This window comes from Numenius arquata, chromosome W, assembly GCF_964106895.1.
Source record: "Numenius arquata chromosome W, bNumArq3.hap1.1, whole genome shotgun sequence".
Classification (NCBI taxonomy): Eukaryota; Metazoa; Chordata; class Aves; order Charadriiformes; family Scolopacidae; genus Numenius; species Numenius arquata.
In genome coordinates, this window is record NC_133615.1 from 1,001,740 (window position 1) to 1,017,500 (window position 15,761).

The 15,761-nt window shown below is 45.6% G+C and overlaps 1 protein-coding gene across 2 annotated transcripts in view; it reads left to right on the forward strand.

Annotated features, from left to right (window-relative positions):
- The window catches only part of LOC141476556 (transcription factor 4-like), a 226,530-nt gene that overhangs the window by 75,173 nt on the left and 135,596 nt on the right, over nucleotides 1-15,761 (forward strand). The window lies entirely within an intron of this gene.

Genomic DNA, 15,761 nt, shown 5'->3' on the forward strand with positions numbered 1-15,761 from the left:
TTTCTTGCTGTGAGAGGGATCTGAGTTTTGATGCGGTAACTGCAATATTTGCTGAAAGAGGTAAATGGTGGTTTCCCAAGGCTCAGCCTTTCCTTTTCAAAGAAGTGACCGGTTGGCAGAGAAAATCGGGACGTGCTCTGGACGGGGCTTTTAAAGCAGAGGAGGATTTCTGAAAATACGATAAATATACGTTTGCAAAAGGGAAGAGCTAAATAACTGGTGAGGGACACCGAGGGCCTTGTTTGTGTTGGAGCAGGCTGGCTCGCTGCCTGCTGGGACCTGCGAGCTCCTGGGTTTCAGGCGAGGGGAGCTGGAGCCCGTTCGGCTTTAGAGGAGTGAGATTTTGCCCGGGGCGTTTGGCAGGGACCCTCCTTCCACCCCACGCCCCGTGATAGAAAGTTTTGACACCCCTGAATAATCATTTAGCTTAGCAGCAAACGCCAGAGCGGTATGAAGAGAGGCTATAATTATTTGTAAGTGAATGATAGCTACTTTCTTTAATTACGGTTGATAAATGAGTTTGGTTAAAGTAAATATATGATGTAAAAATATTAGTAATGCTTATGCTCGGCCAAGATCACACCCTTCTTCTGCAGTTGTCAATGAACTAACCAAATGCTTTGCTTTAAAGGGTTGAATGTGAGCCAAAAAAAACATGGAGCTGTAACTGCGATATATCATTCTTCAGCTCTAATATACGTCCCTAAAATATGCCTTGTCTTTTACTATTGGGAAATATTTGTGAGTTGTTTAACATATGGGACAATGTTGGAGCTTGTAGTCGTTTGTATGTATTCACGTACCAAACATGGTTACAACAGTTTTAAAGGGTCTAATATAAGCCAAAAAAAGCAGGGAAGTTTCAACACTCCCTTCTTAACTCACGCCACGGGGCTTAGGTGGTGCGTGGAGCCAGTTCCCAAATAGCCACACGCTTCTGTGGAACCCGCTGGGCTGCGCTGGGCTCTCGGGTTTGACTTCCAGTTTGAGTCTTTAGAACTTGAAAGTCCTTCTCTCCTCTGCCTGCCCTTGGGTTACAGGAAAAAAAAAAAATCTCATTCCTGGCTCTGTTTTTGCCAACCTTAGTGAAAATGCTGGTTCCATTTGGTTTAAGAAATAGTTGTTTTATACAAGCAGTTCTGGAGGCACCGAGGTAAAGAATTAAACCGTGTGATACCGTGATTAGGAGCTCTGGAAATCCTGATGTTTCCACTGACTCCACCCCGGTGGAGGCATTGCCCTGCAAAGACTGTCAGTCTGTGCTGGTCACCTCTCTATTTGTGATTTTTTAGGAGAAATCTAAATATCAAGGTGATGAACAATGCAGAGTGCTCATTCCTTAGCCGGAGGCTGCACGAACTGCCCATTCCCGGCTCCAAAACGTCCTTTATCATTTTCCCTTTTCCTGGCGGGTCTTTGAACTCCCCCAGGGAAAGGTCACCATAAACTCTGGTGTCACAGAAGGTCTTTTTTTCAATGCTCCTCCTTCTCTTGACAACTGATAAAGAGCTTGACAATCATCCACCTTGAACTGGTTTTATACTGGTGCATACTGTTGAATGGAGATGCTCCTGATTTGAGGTGGTTTTCCAGGCAAGAAAGACTCTTGTTACTGGGGATAGGTATTGCTGACCCCCTACCTGTGAGCCACAGATGTTTGCAGACAGGCTGTGCTTAAACGAGGGCTTTAATTGTATTTTAGTTTTCAGATGTTAGTTTTTTAAAATCCATTTTTATGTGGCCGGTGTCTAGCCGGGAGCCTGTGCGTAGGTGCTGGAGCGAGCCCCGTGGGGAGGAGTGGAGAATCACAGAATGATATGGGGTTGGAAGGGACCTCTGGAGATCATCTAGTCCAACCTCCCTGCCAGAGCAGGTCCACCCAGAGCAGGTCCCACAGGAACGTGTCCAGGTGGGTTTGGAATGTCTCCGGGCTGCGATGGCCGTGGCACGTCGGGTGTCGCTTCCCATCACCTCTCCCCTTTCCAGGTGTGCTCTTTGGGAATGGTTCTCATCCTGCTACTCGGGGTACCTTGCTACTACATTAAATCACTTCCCAACGTACAGTAACTTCCTCCCAAACCCCCCGTAGCTTAATGGAGCGTTTCACTGCGAGGATTAGACGGAGACGCTGCTGAAGAAAGCTGCTGGCTTATGTGGTGACCTTTGAATCTCATCTGGGTTAGTGGTTGATATTTTGATTTGGTTACTGTGGTCATATTGTGACAGCTGCTGGTTCATTAGAATTCAGTTCCTCTCCTCGCTTTGCCTACCAGGAATATTTAGGTTTATGTTGCTTCAAAGTGCTCTAACCGCCTCGAGTTTTAACCCGGCGCGCCGCACAAGGTGAGGCGTTGTGAAAAGCTTTTGGCCACCAGCCGCCGTCCACCGGTCACAGCGGAGGGTGGGGGCAGACTCGGCGCGGGAGAAAACTTTCCCGGAGGTTTGCAAAGCTGATTTAACCCGCTGTGTTGGAACGTAGGAAAAATGAGAATAGAAAAGATCAAAAGCGCTTTTCTTACTCTGTTGCACGGACAGTCTGTGTCCGCCTCCCCTGAAATGTAATATTTCTGGTGTTCGCCGTAGTGATTTTATATTTCTTAATGAAAAAGTTCCTATGCTCCTCACTAGAAGACAGTATTTCATTCCCGATGCTGCTCTGTAGAAGGCTAGAAGGTCCCTGAATGTAGATCTCTCACTAGCTGTAGGAGCTGGTCGGTGATCTGGTGTGTGACGACAAGATCTCTGCTTGTGTTTATTTTCTCTTGCTGTTGCTAAACGCAGAATGAAGAGCAGATCCAACGACTTGCTCTTACTCCCCTCCCGGTTCCGCTTCGGAGCGATCCTGCCCTGCTCTGACACCATCCCGTGCCCTGTTTTCGGGAGGGCTGGCGCTGCCTTTGCCAGAGACTGGCACTTGTATCCAAAAGAAGTATTTTCCCCTTTGCTTTCTTCCCTTTTCCTTTTAAAAAACCTCCAAGTCATGATTTTTCCTCTTAGCATTGTTATTTCGGTGGGGTTCTCTCGCCGTTGGAGTGCTGGAGGCAGGACTTGTGCCCGGGGCTCCTGGTAGCCCATCTTGGTGGCCCATCCGCGGTGGGCTCTTGGCAAGTCCTTCGACCTCTCTGTGCTCAGTGCGTCCTCCTAGTTATCTCTCTGAAGAGCACACACTATAGATTTTGCAGGGATAGTGGGAGATACGATGAGTTGCTGTCTGGAAAACATCCCGAGTTCCTTGGTTACTCCATATACGTGCCAAATTTTAATATTATTTTTAATGCTACGATAGCACTTGTCTCCGTACGAATATTGCTGTGGCATTTGCTTTTAATCTGTACAGCTTTGATTCTGTTACTGTTATTCTACGGAGAACTGGAATTTTTGCAGATTAGTTAAGTTTACCCAACACGGCATTATAAGGCCTTGCTTTCAATTGCTAAACTATAAACATTTGGGCTGAAATTTTCCATGCTGTGTATCTGACTCAGCCTGATTATTATTTTTTTAACCTTCTGCAGAAATGATTTCAACATTTCCTAAAATGAGATTACATTTCATCCTGGCAGATTTTGGATTTTCTCAGTTAGCGTCTGGCACATCGCGAACATTAATTCTTTTTCACACCCCCTCTGTTATGTCAGGTGGCTTCGGTTCCCCTTTTGCAGCTGGAGAAGTGAAGGTCCGTGAGGAACCAGGAGGGAAATGTCAAAACCGGTCCGGTGATTTTTATTATTTTTTTTTTTTTTCAGTTGTAAATTTGAAATGCAGAAAGGGGTTTGATGGTCTCTCGGTTCTAGCGTTCGGTGGCACCCAAAGATGCCACCACTTGGGGAAGCGTTGGTCGTGGTGCTTTGTAGGGGTCACCCAGACTGCGGGGACACACACTCGGCAGCCGTGTACTCATCTTAAGGGTGTCTGCCTCTTTCTTATTGCTTCCTAAAGCCTTTTCAGAGCAATGCAGTTTATTAGGATTAGTGAGGGTGTTTACTGGAGGAGCCTGGCAACTTATGGTGGGTAGAAAACAAAGACATGACTATTATATTTGGAAAAAATAAATTGCATGCAAAGTACAGAAAGAAATGTGATGACTTTTTAAAAAAGCAGTCAAAGGTGCATTTTCAGGAATCACAAGCAGGACTGTGTTCTCCAGAAAAAAATCTGTGTCTGTCTGGATACCTATAGCATCAGCTAGGATGAGTTTTGATAACTGAAAATCTGAATAGAACAACTAAAAAGGTCAAGAAAGGCCTTCAGAAACCAGAGAACTGGAAATCCCAGGCTCCGGTTTTCATTTAAAATATTTTTAAGTGTGGTGGGGCTGGACTACGAGATGGCCTTTGGCTTGGTCCTGTGGTTGTGGATGGAAATGGTGCTGGGGGCACCAGTAGCACTGCTGTAGACACCAGCAATGACCTGGAGGGGACAGGTCCCGCCATGCAGGACACCTTCCCATGGCCGCAGGACTCTCTGGCTGGCTGGGGAGACAGGGGGAGCTTCAGGATGTTTAGAGAGAGGTCTAAAAACCTGGATACAGCCAAGTTTGGCTTCTTTGGTGTGTTGTGCATCTGGCATCTCGGGTTTTTTTGGTTCTATGTTTTTATTCACCTCTAAACTCCCTTAACTCCCCCTACGAGCGCTCTGGTGAATGCAGTATGGATAGATGTGCCCATCAACCTCGGTTTTGTTCTTCTCATCCCCGAGTGAGTACAGAAGGGCAGATCTGAGACGGGGTTTTCAGCTTAAATCTAGGGAAAATAATCTGTTGAGGTTTTTTTGCCAAATCTAGAGTTGTTTCACCAACCTAAGTACCTTGTTTTCAATGTCTCCCAACTTTAAAAAGGGCGCTAATCTGGGAAATAAACGTGCCCCCCCTGCGTATTCTGAGAGCAGGGCACTAAATGTGTCCCCAAGAACTGAATCACAAAACAGCCACTGATTTCAGACGTGGTCTGTTCTGCTCTTTAATGACCATGTATCTTAAGTTTACGCGTAAGTTAAGGCTCCGGGTTCCGTCTGGGAACAGCTGGACAAGAATTTCTTCCAGCCTTTTTTTTCTGGATTGGTTTTAGTGGTTTCTGCACAGCAAAGTGGAATTGCTTCTGGATAACCCCGAGTACAGTTTGAGTTCAGTTATGCAGGGGGTCAAGGCTGAGACCCGAGGAGCTTGGATGTAGAGCTTCAGCTTTCTAAGATAATCACAACAAAAATCACACCGTTTGCCCTCAACTGGGGCCTTGACAGATGCCTTAAAAACGCTTTGCAGAAGACACTGGCTCACGTATCCCTTCTTGTCGTGGAATATCCCTGCCGCTTCTCCTCTCTCGCTTGCCTGTGAACAACATGAACAGGGAAAAAATCTGTGCTGCAAAGCATTTTGTCGATGTAGGTAGAGAGACGGTCCCGTTCCCAATGAAGAGTTAATCCATTTTGCGGCGAGTCGGGATTGTGAGCTCCGGCGTTCAACCCCAGCCGCTCGGAAGGCCCGGAGAAAAGAAATTACAAGGACATTTCCATTTATTTGGGGAACGAGCAGCAGATGTATAAATAGAAACTGTAGACTGTGGCAATTAATGTCCGCATACTGAGAGAAGAATTGAAATATTATTTTGTACTACATAGTTTTCAGTGAAGTTTACATTCCTTTGTATTTTGTTCTTAAACAAGTCCAAGCGTTTTTAATAAGTTATTTTGTGTGACAGTTGCATTCTGCCTAGCGTGGCACGGACTAACGCCGTGTGAAAAACATTTGCATGGAGCTGCGAATGCATTTGATCTGTATTTGGAGTACAAATTGGGAGTTTGCAAAATATTGCCTGAAGTTATCCTCCCTGGAGGCAGAAGGGAACGTCCTCCTGCTGATAACCCAGCCCTCTCTTCTGCGGGGACCTGGAAGATGGGCACAGATGACTCAAAAAGCTCTTGGCTTTTATCTACTCCGAGATACTGCATTTTTTTTTTTTTTTTTTTTCTGCGTTGCGAGCATATTGATAGAGAAACGTCCAGAAGGCGCTTTAATGGTTAATGAGCTGCTGCCCTTTGTATAGATGAGCTCCGTTTGGCTTTCCAATAAGCATTTGCTGCTGTTCTCCAGCTGAGCTGATATTGGTGGCGGAGGGAATTTGAGCTCACACCTGTTTGAGCGTTAAAAGAAACCTATAAGTGACTGCCTTAAAATATTCATAGAGGGGAAAAAATTCAATTTCGGGAAAACCTTACCCCACCAGGAAAACCATTGATAGGTGTGAGGTTTTTTTTTTTTTTAAAGAAAAAAAAAAAAAAAAAAAAGAAAAATACACCACCACCACAAAAAGCTGGGTTTGTGAATTAGTTGCAATCTTCCTATTTTCCCCGAGCTGTTTGGGGTCACGTAACCAGTGAGCGTACACCTAGAGGTAGCGACGTGGTTCTGGGGGCCGGGGCCGGGATTTGCATTGCAGCTGGAAAGCATACATGTGGGAAAATCTGTGAAACAAAACAAATTTGTTGAATTACTGGGTCATTTACATAGCTGCTCCAGTCATGGTCCGTTAAACAGGCCAAAACAATGGTTTGGTTATGCTCTCTAGTTAAGGCACAGGCTGTGTAAAACAATGCCGGGTTAGCTGGATAATTAATAATCATTTTGAGCCCTTACGTACCTTAAGTCTGAACTTCCCAGCGGAGGGAGATGTTGAAGCAAATAAGGCGTTCGCTAAATAAGATCGACTGATTTTGTGAGGTCTTGGTGTATTCTCCTACAAAACCAGATAACGCTGCAGCTGTCAGGGGCTTTTTCTGCACCTAAGGACACGTCCAGGAAAGAAAACCATCATTGCTTTCCATAGGAAGACGTGACAGTCTTGTAGCAAAAAATCATTGTGGCTTTGGTAGTTAAATTTTTAATTGTCTCTTCTCCAGATGACTTCTGCCAGTTTCTATAAGGACTTCTCTATTCCCATCCCCAGCCTTCAGCCTCTGGATTTAGCACGTTTGGTCAGATGCGCGGAACATACACAATCAAATATAAACCAGTTCCGATGGAAATGATAAAAAGGGTATGACAGGAGGGTACAGTAATTCTCCACAGCATCATGCCGATAGATACATCTTACCATATGGTCCGAATTAAGGACAGCACCAGTTCTCACACTATACGAGGCTGATGCTGTACTAGGTCCACGCTTTGATCCTTGTACCATGTGAGATAAAAAGATACGGAGCATGCATTTAACAGGAACCATCAGTACTTTTTAATTAGATTATATTTCTTTTTAAGTAAAATCAGAGCGCGCCGATACATTTCTTTATTCTGCAAACTTTTTACTATGTGATTGTGGTCTTCAAGCATATTCAGTCATTCTAAAAAAGAGGACAGAATGAGAAGTGATGGGGAAGGATATTCTGGGAAGCAAACATGCTGACTAAATGTGATAAAGAAGAAATTAGGCCAACGATCAAATATTAAAAAGAGTGGCATTGTGTGTGTGTGTGTGTGTGTATATATATGTGTGTGTGTGTGAATTATCCGGAAAAAGCAGTTTTGATTAATTCTTGGATGAGGAAGCTCTGTAAACAGATCAGCAAGAATTTAGTTACAAGCGTTTTTAATTCATTGTTTAAATACCTTTTAATTATGATATCTATATCAGCGCATTCCTATCCTTTCTACTATTTATATTTTCATTTTTATATGTCACTAGAATTGAAGGTGCCTGGTTCTGATTGCCAGGAAGTTTTATTCTTCCAAATATACCTTCTAGGAGAATATTTATTTTTTCCTTCCTAAATTTTAACTTTCATGGAATTGAATTTCAGGGAATTGATTCCAAAGCCAGTTTTGGCCCGGGTTTGGGATTGGCTGAGATCACGGGTCTCCCATGGTGTGCGGGGCAGCACCCAGAAGGTCACTGGAAATCTGGAGAGAGAGCTTGGTTTAGGAACTGTTCCGTGGGGAAGTTTGCAGGCGTCTCTAGAAGTTGGCCCAATGGCTATAGTCTGCTTAACCATTCGTTATTTCCATTTGGAAAACGAAACAGGAGGAAAGAAGAAACACATGAGAAAATCTGTGAAACTTTGGAGTAACTATTGTTGGCTGAGCATTAAAGTGGGCTCAAAGCCAGGCCAATGCTGATAATAATTTTTAAAGCAGTAATTTACCTGCTGATGGTGAGGTGAGGCGCGCAAACGGAGCAGCTGGCGAGTCCTGAGCGAGGCTCCCGTTGAGCTTTGTATATTGGAACCCGTTTTCACGGGGAACGGGAAGGTGATGCTGTGTAAATACTCAACATCGTGGGGAACTGGTACCTCCCGAAAAATAAGCCTAGCAAGTATATTCTAAACTGCTAGGCTAAAAATAAATAATACGCTGAAAAGCTTACTAACATCCTCGTATTTAAGAACAAGCACGGCAAGAAGTAATCCTAGGAAAGGAGGGCAAGAATATAAAGTGTAAAACATCAAGTTCAGGGAAGGTGTGGAATGAGGTTAAGTGTTAAAAAATAATAATCTGAAAGCAAAGAGAGAGAAAGGAACAACTGTACGTGAGGTTAAGATAAATAATCATGGAAGATTATTGCAATGCATAAAGAAGAGGAGGTCAGTAAAGTAGATTTTTAGGACCTCTTAGAGATGGAAAGGGTAATTTATTGACAGATGATGTAGACACTGCTAAAAAATAAATGGATTTTTCGCCTCAGTGTTCACAAAAGAGGATGGGGAACAGATGCCAGAATCGGATATAAATTTCCCAGGAGAGAGGCAAGAAATATTGAAGGAAAATAGGGATTATTCCAGAATGGGTGATCACACGGTGGGTGAGAACATCAGTAGATGGATTAAACTCTATGGAGGAGCTATCACAGGATTCTTAAATGAGGAAAGAGAAAGGACTATTTCATGTTTACAGGGAAAAAAACCCAACCAAACAAACAACTCCCCCCGCCCCCGTTCCTTAGTGTCCTCAGCTGTCCACAGGGATCACCATCAGGGGAGCTCTGTGTTTCACCGGAGTGGCACAATGCCTTTGTCCCGTAAGGACTTCATCGACAAATTTTGTGTGTGCCTCTCTGTTTCAGTTATTTTAAAATAATTTTAAATACTTAAAATATATTTTACAGTGAGGAGTCCAGTCTCCACAAAATGTACAGTCCTGTATGGAAGGGAGACTGAGCTTGGACCGTCCATAAGCAATGGCTCAGTTGGGTGAGGAGGACGTGTTCTTTGAGGGAACCATCACAGCTCAACAAACATAAGGTGAAGCGTTTCCAATGGTTCCTGCTGCATGGTGTATTCTGCCTCCTCAAAAAAAAATCATTGATATTTGTTAGTTCTGCCAGAAAAAAACATATTCTTCATCTGATGGGAAGGTCTATCTTGCGTGGTTTGATGATCATATTTGAAGGTGAGATACTTCAGGTCACACATCTGGAATGTTTTCACCTTAGTGGTGTGCAGGAGGATATAAGACCGGGCACATACGCCTCTTGCTGTTGCATTTATCCTCAGGTTCAGAGTTGACCCTTGGCCAGTCTGGACCTGGATCTATGAAGAACTAATATCCAAAGTTTTGGTGCTCCTCTTTGTGAGCCTCATAACCATCTAGAAGAACCATGTTCTTGCTGGCACAGTCTTCAGTGTGTGAACTTGAATGGGCTTCACGCTTTTATGAATGACTGAACTTAAACATTCAGTGTAACAATGGAGTTTCATCTTCATTGTCTTTCCAGCTTCATCCATGAGTCTCATGTTTCTTCAGAGGCATTTTTGCTTTTGCAAAATTTGCTATCAAAGGTTCTTGTGCCTATTCCTGGTCCAGATTCATTAGTTTCTTATACTCGCTAGGTTTAACTGCCTTCGGAGGAGTGATGTCTGAGTGACTGGCAGGTAGAGACACTGAAGCTGGAGGCAAAACGAGATGCTTGATGTCCGTTGAACAGGCAACCATGTGAAAACTGAGGGAGAGGGGTAATGGGTGTAATACGTAACACGGAGCCAAGCTGTTGCAGCACTGTGGACTTAAGGCTTGTGGTCTTCCTCATCATATGCATTAGAAGAACATTAATTAAAATTTACTGATATTTGGTGGATTGTGAAAAAACCAATGCAAACTAAAACTGAACTTAGGTTGTCCATCTGGCAGAGGAGAACATTTGGATAGAGAGCTGATTCAGCAAAACACTTTATTTTTAAAACCTTGCAATACTTTAGAGATAGAATCTAGATCAAACAAAATTTCACATCCCCCAGACAGCAGTTTCTCTCCAATATTTTGGATAGCTTTTGCAGAAGACCAAACCCTTTCTTCTCTCCCCTGAGTGGAGTCTTACCTTCCTCCCAAATGCAGCTGCTGGCATATCTTCTCTGCTGGTTTCTCGTCCCTGCAGCTGTAGGGCAGAGGTTCCAGCAGAGGTTCCTTCATCTCATCTTCCTCCCTTGACCTACAGACTGGAAATGTGCTTTGTTTTTGCTGGTCATCCTGAGAAGACACACCTTCTGGTACCTCCACCCATCCTCTTTGGTGGCATCTGAGATGATGAATGGAATGGATGTTTGGTAGGCTGATGGATCTCATTAAACTTCCAACTAAATTTAACTAGACCTGTCTTTTAAGGATCTTCTCCCAAGTTCTGCTGGAGAAGTAAAATATTTTGTAGATGCACTGTAAATGCTTTGTATGCCCACCTACTGTGGTGGGAATATGCTTTGGCTTCGGTAGCCTTCTATTACACCACCAACCGCTGTAATAACGTCTCTTGGGATGCAAAGGATTGCAGAAGAATCTCTGAATGGATGATAAATTCTCTTATAATCCCTGTTTTGTGGATGGAAACACCCACATGTAGCCAGAGACTGAGCTCATTGCTTGTAGCCTTCCACTCGCCCGTGTTTCAATTCCTAGAGCTTCCTGCCACCCTCCTGGTCGTGACCAAGGAGTTCAGTTTAGTCCATGTCCTAAATCCACTCAATCTAATCCTAGTTTTCTATTGATGGAAACTGCAGAACACCAAGAGCTTTTGAAGCACGAATGACAACAAAAAGAAGTCAAACGTAGAATCTGTCCTCTTTTTCTACAGAGCATGGCCGGGTTGTGTTGTGATAGACTTATGGGTGTTCAGTGGAGGTTGTGTTTATTACAGAGGTACTTTGGCCTTTTGTTCTTAATATAAAAATCAGCTTTCGATGCCCGTAAGCAAAATTTTCCATGTGTATTACATAGCCAAAGTGCCAGCCATCTTAAAATATATAGGTCTTAAAATATATCCTGTGCCTTTTTGTTGTGGCTGGATTCAAGGCAGTGGAGCTCCAGCCTTTGCATCTTTTGAGCTTCTCTTAACCACGTTTTGAAAATTCACCTGAAAATCGCTTTTGGATTGTCTCTGCTTTTCTGCAGCACAGAACAAGAGACTTTTATCGCCTCCGCAGCCCTTGGCTTACACGTGCACAATATGCTCGGGTTTAGGTCAACCTGGGGAGCTGCCCTCCTGCCCCCTTCCCTGCTGGGGAGCCGGGGGGGGGGCAGGTTGGGAGGCAACAGGAGGGCTCTGTCTGGGGGGCTAATAAAGGCCAGCGAGGCACGGCAGGCTGAGCCCCGTCTTGTTTAACTCCATCAGCTAAATAGCCAGTCCTTCCCCGCGTGTTTTGTTTGAGTAGGTTTCACCTCTTTGTATGGCAGAACTATTCTTTGTCTGACTTTGATATTTTTTTTTTACATGCGAAATGGTTTTGATCACGTTATATGGAGCTGTCATCACCCCCCCCGAACAGTTGCAATTTCTGTGCCTGCTCATGTGGTGCACACCTGTAACATGTTGGGAACGGGCTCGCCTTTGAAGCTCGACTTGTTCTCTCATAAGAGTCCACATATTTCTTCCATCATGTAATGAGATTTGCTGATGATACAAAACGGAGGGGAGCGAGCCGCACTTAAAAGCCAGGCAATATAAAAATACAGCTTTGGCCACGGTCCTGCGCTTGGATGCGGGCAGGAGGAGTCCTGCCACGGCCCCGAGCCCTGGTGACTTCAGCACGGCTCCGGCTAGCTGTGAAAAGGGGCTTGCGAGTTTCTGTCACTATGGCTGAGTTTTGTAACGCTTTCAAAAGTGCAGAGTGAAATCATAGAATCACAGAATGGTTTGGGTTGGAAGGGACCTTTAAAGCCCATCCAGTCCCACCCCCTGCCCTGGGCAGGGACACTTCCCACCAGACCAGGTTGCTCCAAGCCCTGTCCAACCTGGCCTTGGACCCCTCCAGGGATGGGGCAGCCACAGCTTCTCTGGGCAGCCTGGGCCAGGGTCTCACCACCCTCACAGCAAAGAAGTTCTTCCCCACATCTCATCTCCATCTCCCCTCTTTCAGTGTCAAACCCTTCCCCCTTATCCTATGGCTCCCCTCCCTGATCCAGAGTCCCTCCCCAGCTTTCCTGGAGCCCCTTTAGGGACTGGAAGGGGCTCTAAGGTCTCCCCGGAGCCTTCTCTTCTCCAGGCTGAACGCCCCCAACTCTCTCAGCCTGTCCTCACAGCGGAGGGGCTCCAGCCCTCCCAGCATCAAAATAATTACGGAAATGCAGAGGCAGAGTGAAAGTCAAAGGAAAGGAAAAGGAAAGATGTGCTGGTGGAGGTATTTGAGAAGAGCTGGTGGCTCAGAGAGATGCCATGGGATTATTCCAGATGGCAAGGAGTGGCAAGTGGATGTCCCTCTTCTCCTGACCGGAGATGGAGAGCAGCCAGCCCGTGATAGGAGCAAGGGGGATGTGGGATCTTAGGAGGTTTTGAAAATGTGAAAAGGACTTTTCTGGTTCAGCTACTGAGATGAATAAGGAGGGAGAGAGAGTAATATGAACCTGCTGCTTCTCTGATGCGTTAAAGGGAAGAGAAACGATGGACCCGGCTTCAGCTGTCGTGGCTGGGAATTGGTCAGGAGAGCGAAGAGCAGGCTCCGGCTCTGCTCCCGGTGTCCTGCTGGGACTGCACGGGGCGGCCCTTCCCTGTGCTGGGTCGGCTGGTGTTGCTGCTTAATGGAGAGAGACAGATCTGAGGGCTGATGGAAAACAGCGCCTTTAAACCTTCCCCCAAATACAGAACAGCTTTGTTTTTTCTTTTGGGGGTTTCTTTTTTTTTCCCCTTTTTTTTTTTTTTTTTTTTTCTTCCCCAAAGCTAACGGTCTGAGATTTCTGAGCAAAGGTTGAATAAAAGTCAAAGGAAACTATTCTGGCACTTTGGAAGGGATGAGTGAGGCCACATCCGTAATCCTGTGCACGGTTCTTGTCACCTTATTATTAGAGCTGTGTAAATCTGGCAAGGATTTGTATTTGCCAAATATACCTCTGGCCTAGATTTGGGCTTATATTTGGAATTCAGGCCAGTTTTAACGCCTGTGCAGTTTGTAATTTTTGCCAGTTTTAAGCAAAATAACAGGAAAGAGGATAATGAAGGACAGAGGAGTCAGGAAAGCAGAAAACTAAGGAAGGAACTAGAAAAAGAGAAGAAAAAAAGGACAAAGGAATACAGATGCCATTCCTCCTTTCCTACTTTCTCTACAGCTCTTCTTTAACTTATTCCTCTCTCTCTCTTTTCATGCTTCATTGTTGCTCTCTCTGAACTTAGAAGAATTAAATAACTTCAGCCGCTCTCTTCTGCTGTGCTTGTGCTCTCATGTTTGTTTTTTAATTTACAAACTTCTCCCTTAACCTCTGTCCCATAAATTCCCCCCTCATCATCATTTCTTGCCCTGTGCCCTGGTGTCCCTCAGTGTGTGTGCTGGCTGTGAACGTTCTCCTGGGCTGCACGTCCCATCCTGGCGCACGGACGCTTCGATGGCCACGCATTCCAGCAAGATTAAAATTCTAAGGACTGAAAAGTATCACACTCGTGTTGGTGCAATAAGCCTGGTGAGGTGGATAGATGTTATTTGCTGATGTTATCCCCAATGTAGGTTCAGTGGAATGGGCAGAGGGAGACTCCCAGATAGTGAAAAGCCCCCGATGAGAGTTGTGTTCCCCATGGGTTGGCCATGGAGGCTGCTCCAGGTGGAATAGTCTGAGCGGGTTTTGCTGAATTAAGGGTAGAGAAGCTGTGACTTCTCCAAGGTCACCAGGATAATCAAAGGCAGAGACGGAATGAAACCCAGGAATGAGGAGGAAGAAGCCCAGATTCTGGTTGTAGGTAATACTGGTCATCTCCTTGAGGTTGTGATTTTAGAATCCTAGAATTCCCTAGGTTGGAAGGGACCTTTCAGATCATCTAGTCTAAAAACATTGAACATTTTATGTTACTGGGTGCCCAGAGTTTTAACTGAAGGCACTGAAATTGTGGGTTTTAAGTACAGTATGAACCTCCTGTGTCTTGCTGGTGGTAATTATCCATCCGAGAGACCCCCTGGCACAGCCAAGTGCTCAGTATGGGTTGTCCACCTTCCTTCAGCAGCTCCCATGGGAGGTGTTGGTGCCATGTCCCTCATCCTCCTGCTCTCGGTGTGGGGGGGACGGGGCTGCAGCCACTGACTGAAGGTGTGGGTGTACAGAGAACCCCGGCCTGGATTGGTTTCCATTAGAGATAACGATCTGTCTCATAGGGTTGCATTGCATGGGTGGAGCCGCGTTATTGCATGATTTGGTTGCCTTCTCCGGTGGTGATTCATTGATTATTAGCACTTAGGGGTTTGTATGGGGCAGAGGAATAAAAGAGGGATCTAGGAGGTGCCACAGGAAGCTAATGTGGGCATCCACTTGAGAACCCCCTCACTTGGAGCGGGGGGAAAGGCAGGTTAGCCTCCCGCGGGGAGGAGGGGGCTGCAGAGGGTCCCTTCTGAAGGTTTTGGGGATGTTGCGAGGCTGCTTGGACCAGTGACAAACGTGACACTGGTCACAAGCCTGGAGCTGTGCGAAGGGCAGATGTGACAGGAGTTGCACGCAGAAGTTCTCGTACAGAGAAAATAATATAGGGACACGCTAATTGCCAGCACTAGAGCCAGATGCTATTGGAAATTAAAAATAGAAATGTGTCGTCGGTATTTGGAATAAATATCCTGCTTAGCGGGGTGGTCGGAAACACAAACCAGCCCGGGCAGCATTGTGTACGGCCTGGAACTTCTCCTATTTTATGTGCCCCGGCCTTGTGCTCGCTGTACCACTCCATGCCCTCTCCGCCTGAGAGCTGGGGTGTATTTTTCTTTAAAAATATTATCTTTGGCTTTCTCTTCTGTGCTTTTGTGCCTGCGCACCTCCTCCTGCAGAGGCACGTGGAAAACGGCTACACTTTCATAACTTCTTTTGACAAGATCTGAACTCGCAGGGCTTCTTGTCCTCCCTCACCTTTTCTCGGTGTTAAAAGCTTTGCTTCTCCCCAGTTCCCCCAGTCTCCCCAGTCCTGCCAGAACGCGGGGTGTAAACCCAGTGCGCTCCCCCCGGCAGCTTTGGCGTGAGGTTCCGAAGGAAAAGCAACCTCTAGGAATAAAGGGGATGTTTCCCGTCCCCGGGCAGCGCGGCGGCACGGACCGGCTCCGCGGCACCAACCCGTCATTATTTTCCAGGTTTTTGAGATTTACCTGTTGTGCTGAGCGTAACAAAAGGAAGGAAATCTCTGTAATTATGCCGGAAGGGGGAGGAGATGGCGTTTTAGCGCCTTTGATCTGGAGCTAGAATAGGCTCAGCTTTTGGAAATTTAATTTGAAAGAATCCAACGTACACATCTGCTTTTTGTACCGCGATTCCTTTTGAGCCAGAAAATAGAAATTTATTAATGCAAATGTGCAGATTCTGTTGGTCGGAAGAGAAGGAAGCCCGTTCAAAA